This window comes from Oncorhynchus keta, chromosome 13 (assembly GCF_023373465.1).
Source record: "Oncorhynchus keta strain PuntledgeMale-10-30-2019 chromosome 13, Oket_V2, whole genome shotgun sequence".
NCBI lineage: Eukaryota > Metazoa > Chordata > Actinopteri > Salmoniformes > Salmonidae > Oncorhynchus > Oncorhynchus keta.
The window spans coordinates 36,153,318-36,164,327 of NC_068433.1; the positions used below are offsets into that span (position 1 = coordinate 36,153,318).

An 11,010-nucleotide genomic window follows, 5' to 3' on the forward strand; every position below is an offset into this window, starting at 1 on the left:
GGTTGTCTAGCAATGATCAACAACCAATTTGACAGAGCTTAATGGACAAATGTTGTACAATCCAGGAGTGAGAAAGCTCTTTTGATACTTACCCAGAGACTCAGCTGTAATCAATGTCAAAGGTGCTTCTACAAAGTGTTGACTCAAGGGGGGTGAATAATTATGTAAATGTGATTTTATGTATTTAATTTTCAATAAATTTGAAAACATTTCTAAAAACATGTTTTGGCTTTGTCATTATGGAGTGTTGATGGGTGAGGAGAAATCTATTTCATCCATTTTGAATTAAGGCTCTAACACAACAATGTGGAATAAGTCAATGGGTATGAATACTTTCTGAAGGCACTGTAGGTGTCCCCATAATATTTAAATTGATTAAGTTTGATCATAATCATTATTTTAGCGATCCATGGTAGGCGTCCTTTCTAATAACAATGCCCCCCATCCTGATGATTTAAGCTGCTGAACCGTATTTGCATTTATGGATGAGAAAGTGAACTTCACATTTCCAAGTTTAGTGGGGATGCCCTGCTTTATGATCGATTGCCAAGGACAGAGTTCTCCAACTGTGTTCCTGGCGAGGTACTGTCCTGTAGGTGTTCACTCCAACCCTAATCTATTGCATCTGATTCAATAATTAGCTGCTTGATAAGCTGATTCAGGTTAGTTTACAACTGGTATTGGTGTGAACCTACAGGAAGGCAGCTCTCCAGGAACAGGATTGGAGAGCCCTGACTTAGGATATCAACAGCCAGACAGGGTTTCATTAAATAAGCATTTGGTGATGTTTAACTTCAATTCACTGCCACCATGAATAATAGCTTAGCCATTGATAGCCTATTATATACTTTAATGTACTTTTGGTGAATTTGCGAGGCTTTGAAAGACAAGACATTGCGAGATACAGATTACCAGGATATAGCCTATGTGCACGTTTGTCTGCCTGACTCGATCCTCTCTCTCCCTTGCTGGCTCGCCTGGTCTCTCTCTTTACTAGGAAAAAAGCAAGTGTGTGTTTTAGTCTTTGGTCTGTTTTTGTGTAGAATAGCTCAGTCTCCTCCTTTTATAGCCCCTACTAGTGAATTTGCGCGAGACATTGCAGGACACCGTATTGCGATCAGTGGCCATTTTAGGATGTACATTTTGGTGGGGTAAACTCAAAACATTTTTTAGATGGAGCGGCAGGGTAGCCTAGTGGTTAGAACGTTGGACTAGTAACCAAAAGGTTGCAAGTTCAAATCCCCCAGCTGACAAGGTACAAATCTGTCGTTCTGCCCCTGAACAGGCAGTTAACCAACTGTTCCTAGGCCATCATTGAAAATAAGAATTTGTTCTTAACTGACTTGCCTAGTTAAATAAAGGTTAAAAAATAAAAAAGATCCATGCCACAACACAACACTAAACAATACATTAATTGGACTATAATGGTGACAAACGGTGCCCACACACTGTTTGGGCCTACATTAAGCTGTCCCAATTGCAGTCCCAGCACTGTTCCACCCGGCTATCAGACGAACCTTGTCTGGTAGCAAAACCGTTCATTCAGCCTCATTTACTGCCTTTAAAAAAAACATAGGTGATATGGTTGACTTGCTTAAACAAATGTGGTTTCTGACAATTGAGATGTATAAACTATTGCATCAGGGGACGACGAGCGGGTAAGAGGCAATTAATGAGCGAGGTAGGACGGACTTAGTCAATAACTTTGTTCAGCACTTTTGAAATGTACAGCAACAGAATTCAGAACATGGGCCGTTCTTACAGTGTTCTCCCTGTACACCAAGTCAGATAAATAAAGGGAGCATATAAGCAGACAATGAAAGCTCTTACAATATTTGATTATGACGTTTTGTAAAACAGACTATAAGCTATGTGCACCACCAAGTCAGAACAGTAGGCTAAAGGGGGAAAATGGACCAAATTATTAGGGTGAGGCACCTGGGCTACTAACAGTTTACTACACAACATACACATAGTATTACTTTCTTAGCTACACTATACATATCTCCCTGACATATTACATTATTTATGCAGCAGCATACAATACATTTTGGACTCACTTTGTTGTGCAGTGCTCACTTGAACAGGAAGGTGGTGTGGCGGTCTTTCTTGTGGGAAAATTGTCATCAGTCTGCCAATCTCTGGATATATGGTAGAAGTCATGCTGAATTGACAGCATGGCCAATGTTGAATGTTTATCCTTTTACGCTTAGAAAGAGACCCTTAAACCCAGACTTGGACCACACATCCACTCCACTGAACAGCAAACTAGTGATTGCTTTGCCAGTTAGCCACTTATTCCTTCCAAACCACTCATTGTTGAATTTGTGATTTCCAACTTGTTGTGTAATGTTTATTGCCGATGAGCACCGATACTTTTTATCTATAATTTCTCTTTATTTGAAAAGGATTTTACAGTAGATTGTTGACGTGATTCATGACTGCTAGGTAAGATTTTGAAAGTATGACGTTGACATGATCAATCCAATCAAAGCTACTGTAGATATGTGATTTGACCTCATTTTATCTGTGGCCAATGACCTTGATCCTTCTTGGATGGGCACTTCTAATGTTACTCTAACGGCAACATGCAAGGGGCTTGAATTTGAGCTCTCCCTGTAGATTTTGTGACAGAACACTGAGCCAATCACGGTGCAACTAGAGAACATTACCAACCTCTATGCTCCGTATTTTCTGCTGGCCACCCCACCACCACAGAAAGCACTGAGCTAGGCTGACACACCTGCATTTTGGAGCTGCATTACTCAAGAAAGCAAACAAAAGTCCGCTTGTATGCGGCCTTATTAACTCAATTTTACATATATATTTTTTCATTGTTTGCAAACTGATATGGGACCTGTATTAATGCCAGAATAACATACCCTGAATGACGGGTCATCACTGATTGTGATAGCCTGTACATCTTTTGATTACCGATGCACGGTTCAGACTCATGCCTGACTGTGCCCATCCTCTCTCGCTCCCTCCCTCGTTAGCTCGCTCTTTCTTGGCTGTGATAGAGTTTTTGTTCTCAGAGGTAGCCACTACAACTAGTTTCCTCCCTTGCAAAAATACTGAATCTTAGGAGTCGACGAGTTGATGCTTGACACCCAGAAATGAGAGTCGACACCGGGAATTGACGGCCAAGGAGTTGAGGTATTGATTCTAGTGTGCCAGTGAGAATCTGACTAGTAGAGGCTGACAACGACTCTTCCTCTTCCACAGTGGAAGCAAACTCACATTGAAAAACAACCTTATTTGTGAATAAAACAATGTAAGTGTACAAGAAACAAGAAGATAAAGTCTCACTGTAGTAGTTAGACCAACTTATGCCTGTTCTCATTGCTTCTAAAACAAACCTTTCAGCTCTTCACTCGCAGTGCACACAGCCCTCCAGCCAGGCAGTGTTGCTTTGCGAGGTGAGATAGCCATATCGTTACGATTCCTATTTATTTGTGCATTGCCAGATATGAAACCAAAAGGAATAAGTACTTTAAACAGCTACAGCCCCATTTATTTTTCTATAAATCACTACTCGCACGTGCCAATACTTGACTTTGACCAATGTGGCTGGTGAATTAGAAATTTGTATGCGCCAATATCAAAATGTACCCGCATTTGGTGGGTGTTAATTTAAGGCCCTGCTTGCTACCCCCTTCAACAAATCTTGAGTGAGTGATGTTCACACACTCTTGTTTGAAAGGTGTAACACCCACACATCCTACAAGTTTTGTCTTTGCCTTTCATGGTAGAATAAATCCTAGGTCCATATCTTCCAAGTCCTCTAGATGGTGCCATTGTCAAATAAACAGATCTGATTTGACCTTAGTTTAAGAGGACTAAGTGGACGCACGTCTTTTTAACACAAGCACCAGCTGTGTGTGTTTGAGCATGTGTGTGTTTGAGCATGTGTGTGTGTATTCAAGTATACTGTGCCATAACACTCCAGGCACCACTCCCTAGTAAACCTGGTACACCTCTTCCACCACGTTAGATCGTTGACCCCCACATGCCCCGGGTGGGATGCCAGCACAACGGGGTGTCTATCCCCATGCCTCCCCTCGATGTCCTCCGGGTCGGAGAACGGATGCAGTTCAAGAACGAAGAAAAACTCTTACTCGTCCTATTCTTCGACAACAAACGCAGCTGGTGAGACATCTTCTCTGTTCTCCAATACTAAATGCTAAGGGATTTGTTGTTGTTGTTGTTGATAGCAACATACATGGATATACCATTTTGCAATCTTCATTTGCAATGTTAAGTGTTATTTCAATACGTGCTGTGAATTTTCATACACAACCAACAGACAACAACACAAAGACCTCAAATTTGTATTATAAGTTCTACATTTTTTCAGATTTGTATCAGAAGAAATGTAGCTGAATTTGATTTCATTATTCTCTCTTCTCAGGCAATGGCTTCCTAAGTCTAAGATGGTCCCTCTGGGGATCGACAAGACCATCGACAAGATCAAGATGATGGAGGGCAGAACATCCAGCATCCGTAAGGCTGATCATTCTTGAGTAAAAGTAAAGACAATAGAAAATGACTCAAGTAAGTCACCCAGTAAAATTCTACCCGAGTAAAAGTATTTGGTTTAAAATATACTTAAGTATCAAATTCCTTATATTAAGCAAACCAGATGGCACCATTTTTAATTGTATTTGTATTTTTTTTACGGAAAGCCAAGGGCACACTCCAACATTCAGACATAATTTACAAATGAAGCATGTGTGTTTAGTGAGTCCCACAGATCAGAGGCAGTAGGGATGACCAGGGATGTTCGGTTGATAAGTGTGTGAATTTCACTATTTGCCTATCGTGCTAATAAGAAATCAAAATGTAACGAGTACTTTTGGGTGTCAAGGAAAATGTATGGAGTAAAAAGTACATTATTTTCTTTAGCAATGTAGTGAAGTAAAAGTAGTCAAAAATATAAATAGTAAAGAACAGATACCCCAAAAAACTACTTAAGTAAAAATACTTAAGTACTACTTAATTGCTTTAATCCACTGCACCTTATGACATTTATTTCTACTCAAAACTACCTACTACATTTTTATGTTAACTCTGTAAATAACTGCAATATTTGTCTGACACACTAACTTATTTTGTAGATTGAGTGAAATTTGTACTGTACAATATATTTTCTTACTAGTATTTATACTTTTTGGTGAAGTATGTAAGCACTGCGGTGTGGTAATTCAAAGTGCTATGACAATAAGTCAAGTGTAAAAAGCCTTAGCAGTATAAAATAAATGGGGATTTTTTTTGGGGGGGGATATCCTTTTTGTATTTTAAGTTAATGAAGTTTATCAAATATAAACTTCCCTTTGGCATTCTTCCTTCTGTAATCAAATGTTTAAATATATATATATATTTTTTTTACAATAGTTTTACAATATTTTTGTTTGTCTATAGTATTCAGACTCCCTGACTTTCTCTACATTTTGTTAGGTTACAGCCTTTATTCTAAAATTGCTTAAATTGTTTTTTTCCCCCTTCTCAATCTACACACACCACCCTGTAATGACAAGACAATTTTTATTTTGTAATATCACATTTACACAAGTATTCAGACCCTTTATCCAGTACTTTGTTGAAGTCTCTTTGCAGCAATTACAGCCTTTTAGTCTTCTTGGGTATGATGCTACAAGCTTGGCACACCTGTATTTGGAGTTTCTCCTGCTCTTCTCTGCAGATCCTCTCAAGCCCTATCAGGTTGGATGGGGAGCATTGCTGCACAGCTATTTTCAGGTCTCTCCAGAGATGTTAGATCGGGATCAAGTCCGGGCTCTAGGTGGGCCACTCAAGGACATTCAGAGACTTGTCCCAAAGCCACTCCTGCGTTGTTTGGTTGTGTGCTTAGGGTTGTTGTTCTGTTGGAATGTGAACCTTGGCCCCAGTCTGAGGGCTCTGGAGTAGGTTTTCATCAAGGATCTCATCTTTCCCTCGATCCTGACATCACCGCAGCATGATGCTGCCACCACCATGCTTCACCGTAGGGATGGTGGCAGGTTTCCTCGAGACGTGACGCTTGGCATTCAGGCCAAAGAGTTCAATATTGGTTTCATCAGACCAGAGAATCTTGTTTCTCATGGTTTGAGAGAGTCTTTAGGTGCCTTTTGGCAAATTCCAAGAGGGCTTTCATGTGCCTTTTACAGAGGAGTGGCTTCCGTCTGGTCACTCTATCATAAAGGCCTGATTGGTGGAGTGCTGCAGAGATAATAATATATAATAATATATGCCATTTAGCAGACGCTTTTATCCAAAGCGACTTACAGTCATGTGTGCATACATTCTACGTATGGGTGGTCCCGGGAATCGAACCCACTACCCTGGCGTTACAAGCACCATGCTCTACCAACTGAGCTACAGAAGGACCACCTGGTTGTCCTTCTGGAAGGTTCTCCCATTTCCACAAAGGAACTCCAGAGCTCTGTCAGAGTGACCATTTGGTTCTTGGTAGCCTCCCTGACCAAGACTATTCTCCCCCTATTTGGCTGGGCGGCCAGCTCTAGGAAGAGTCTTAGTGGTTCCAAACTTCTTCCATTTAAGAACGATGGAGGCTACTGTGTTCTTGGGGACCTTCAATGCTGCAGACAGTTTTTGGTACCTTTCCCCAGATCTGTGCCTCGACACAATCCTGTCTCTGAGCTCTACGGATAATTCCTTCCACATCATGGCTTGGATTTTGCTCTGACATGCATTTTCAACTGTGGGACCTTATATAGACAGGTGTGTGTCTTTCCAAATCATGTCCAATCTTTTGAATTTAACACGGGTAGATCCAATCAAGTTGTAGAAACATCTCAAGGATGATCAATGGAAACAGGATGCACCTGAGCTCAATTTCGAGTCTCATAGCAAAAGTTATGTAAATAATTTAATACATTTGCAAAATTTCTAAAAACCTTTTTTCACGTGGCCATTATGGGGTATTGTGTGTAGGTCGCTGAGGATTTGTTTTAATTTAATCCATTTTAGACATAAGGCTGTAATGTAACAAAGTGTGAAAAACGTCAAGGGGTCTGAATACTTTCCGAAAGCACTTTGTCTGTATACAGCTCTGGAAAGAAAATTAAGAGACCACTTCAAAATGATCCATTTCACAAGTTTGACTATTTATAGGTATGTGTTTGGGTAAAATTAACATTTTTGTTTTATTCTATAAACTACTGACACAATTTCTCCCATATTCCCCCCCAAAATATTGCCATTTAGAGCATTTATTTGCAGAAAATGACAACTGGTCAAAAAAACAAAAATGATGCAGTGTTGTCAGACCTCGTATAATGCAAAGAAAGTAAGTACATTTTTAAACAACACAATATTAATGTTTTAACTTAGGAAGAGTTCAGAAATAAATATTTGGCGGAATAACCCTGATTTTCAATCGCAACTTTCATGCGTCTTGGCATGCTCTCCACCAGTCTTTCACACAGATTTTTATTTTTTTTACCTATATTTCTAAAGATGTTGGGTGACTTTATGCCACTCCTGGCGCAAAAATTCAAGCAGCTTTTCTGAAGCACCCCCAGATCATCACCAATCCTCCACCAAATTTCACAGTGGGTGCGAGACACTGTGGCTTGTAGGTCTCGCACCCACTGTGAAATTTGGTGGAGGATCGGGAGTGCTTCAGCAAGGCTGGATTCGAGCAAATTTGTCTTCGTGAAGGACGCATGAATCAAGCCATCAAGGTTGTCCTGACAATGTTCCCCAACTCTGAGGATTGGTTGTTCCAGCAGGACAATGTTCCATGCCACACAGCCAGGTCAATCAAGGTGTGGATGGAGGACCACCAGATCAAGACCCTGTCATGGGCCAGCCCAATCTCCAGACCTGAACCCTATTGAAAATATCTGGAATGTGATCAAGAGGAAGATGAATGGTAACAAGCCATGAAACAAATTTGAGCTGCTTGAATGTTTGCGCCAGGAGTGGCATAAAGTCATCCAACATCAATGTGAAAGACTGGTGGAGGGCATGCCAAGATGCATGAAAGCTGTGATATAAAAATCCACCAAATATTGATTTCTGAACTCTTCCGAAGTCAAGTCAAAAACATTATTGTGTTGTTTAAAAATCAATATGAACATATTTTCTTTGCATTATTCAAGGTCTGACAGCACTGCATTTGTTTTGTTATTTTGACCAATTGTAATTTTCTGCAAATAAATGCTCTAAATTACACTTTTTATTTGGAATATGGGAGAAATGTCAGTAGTTTATAGAATAAAACAAAAATGTTCATGTTACCCAAACACATACCTATAAATAGTCAAACTTGTGAAATGGATCATTTTGAAGTGGTCTCTTAATTTTTTCCAGAGCTGTGTGTATATACAGTCGGAAGTTTACATGCACTAGGTTGGAGTCATTAAAACTCGCTTTTCAACCACTCCACACATTTCTTGTTTCTAGTTTTGGAAAGTCAGTTACGACATCTACTTTGTGCATGACACAAGTCATTTTTCCAACATTTGCTTACAGACAGATTATTTCATTTATAATTCACTGTATCACAATTCCAGTTGGTCAGAAGTTTACATAGAGTAAGTTGATTGAGCCTTTAAACAGCTTGGAAAATTCCAGAAAATTATGCCATGGCTTTAGAAGCTTTTGATAGGCTAATTGACATCATTTGAGTCAATTGGAGGTGTACCTGTGGATGTATTTCATGGCCTACCTTCAAACTCAGTGCTTCTTTGCTTGACATCATGGGAAAATCAAAAGAAATCAGCCAAGACCTCAGAAAAAAATGTGTAGACCTCCACAAGTCTGGTTCATCCGTGGGAGCAATTTCCAAACGGCTGAAGGTACCACGTTCATCTGTACAAACAATAGTACAAAAGTATAAATACCATGGGACCACCCAGCCGTCATACCACGAGGTTCTGTCTCCTCGAGAGGAATGTACTTTGGTGTGAAAAGTGCAAATCAATCCCAGAACAACAGCAAAGGACCATGTGAAGATCCTGGAGGAAACAGGTACAAAAGTATCTATATCCACATTAAAACGAATCCTATATCGACATAACCTGAAAGGCCACTTGGCAAGGAAGAAGCCACTGCTCCAAAACTGCCATAAAAAATCCAGACTACAGTTTGCCACTGCACATTTGGACAAAGATTGTACTTTTTGGAGAAATGTCTTCTGGTCTGATGCAGCAAAAATATAAATGTTTGGCCATAATGACCATCATTATGTTTGGAGTAAAAAGGGGGAGGCTTCAAAGCCAAAGAATACCAACCCAACCGTGAAGCACGGGGGTGGCAGCATCATATTGTTGGGTGCTTTGCTGCAGGAGGGACTGGTGCACTTCAAAAGAGATGAATTATGTGGATATATTGAAGCAACATCTCAAGACATCAGTCAGGAAGTTGAAGCTTGGTTGTATAAATGGGTCTTCCAAATGGACAATGACCCCAAGCATACTTCCAAAGTTGTGGCAAAATGGTTTATGGACAACAAAGTCAAGGTATTGGAGCGGCCATCACAAAGCCCTGACCTCAATCCTACATAACATTTGTGGGCATAACTGAAAAGCGTGTGCGAGCAAGGAGGCCTATAAACCTGACTCAGTTACAGCTCTGTCAGGAGGAATGGGCCAAAATTCACCCAACTTATTGTGGGAAGCTTGTGGAAGGCTACCCAAAACGTTTGACCCAAGTTCAACAATTTAAAGGCAATGCTACCAAATACTAATTGAGTGTATGTAAACTCCTGACCCACTGGGAATGTGATAAAAGAAATAAAAACTGAAATAAATCATTCTCTCTATTATTCTCACAGTCTTAAAATAAAGTGGTGATCCTAACTGACCTAAGACAGGGAATATTTACTAGGATTAAATGTCAGGAATTGTGAAAACTGAGTTTAAATGTATTTGGCTAAGGTGTATGTAAACTTCCGACTTCAACTGTATATCTGTATAATTCAGATGCTCACATGTTGGGAAGTGTTTTGTTGTTATGGAAACCAAATGTGCATTCTCAAGAAACCAAAAAACTTGCTGCCAAGATAATTTTATACTTTGATTTGTTTGTGCCTGTGGTGTGAAAGTTTATTGCAAACAATTGTGAAAAGTTTATTTTTTACATCATGAATTTGACTGTAATTTGACAGTACTTCTAGGATCTTTTTTGTAGACGTAGGAAGATGTGCTTGTTATTTATTGTATTTAAGTATTTACATTGCTTTATATTTCAAGAATCATGTAAGACTTTGTGGTTATTGGAAAATTTTGTGGTGAATCCTCGGGTTGTTTTTTTTCTTTGTTACTTCTGGGTAATTTTGACGGTTTAGCTGTAGACTTCACAACATTATTTTTTGTATGTTATTTTTCTGGGTAGTTTTTGATACTTTTATACTTAGTAGATTTGTTTTATTGTGTCTTGCTGGGACTGTTTCCTTTTTTAATTATCAAAACACAGATAATAAAAAGACAAGGATATAAAATCACTGGGCAATGTCATCTCTTATTAAGATACAATCTATTACTCATGCCATGCCTCTTTCAGCAGTATTGACGCTCAGAGATCACATATGGAACAGCTCAGGAGCGACATCAAACTGAAGAAGGATAAGATTGCATCTGAAATTAATACTGTTCAAATTCCCTAATTTCTATCTTCATAGTGCTGGATCAGTGATTCCCTCAATCTAATACAGTAGGGGGAGTAAAAGCAATGAGCGGCCTTTATGCAGAATATTTCAGCTCCCCAGTGCTTTATTCTTGCACCCAAATCAACATTGTTTCGACTTCAAAGAAGTCTTTGTCAGGTGAGTGCATGCAGGTGAGTACATATAGTAAGTAGGTGGAGGCAATTGCTGTACTAGCTTTCACAGAACCAATTATTTTGACATCAGTGATAACTTCAAGGGAGAAGGGAGGAAGGATGCTCATTCAAACAGACGGTCCGTCCCAATAATATAATTCAAATGTATTTATGAAGCCCTTCTTACATCAGCTGATGTCACAAAGTGCTGTAAAGAAACCAAGC

At 39.6% G+C, this 11,010-nt stretch overlaps 1 pseudogene; it reads left to right on the forward strand.

The window, feature by feature from the left end:
• LOC118392769 (bromodomain-containing protein 1-like) overlaps positions 1 to 10,459 on the forward strand; it is a 30,543-nt pseudogene extending 20,084 nt beyond the window's left edge.
• The last annotated feature ends 551 nt before the right edge of the window (positions 10,460 to 11,010 follow it).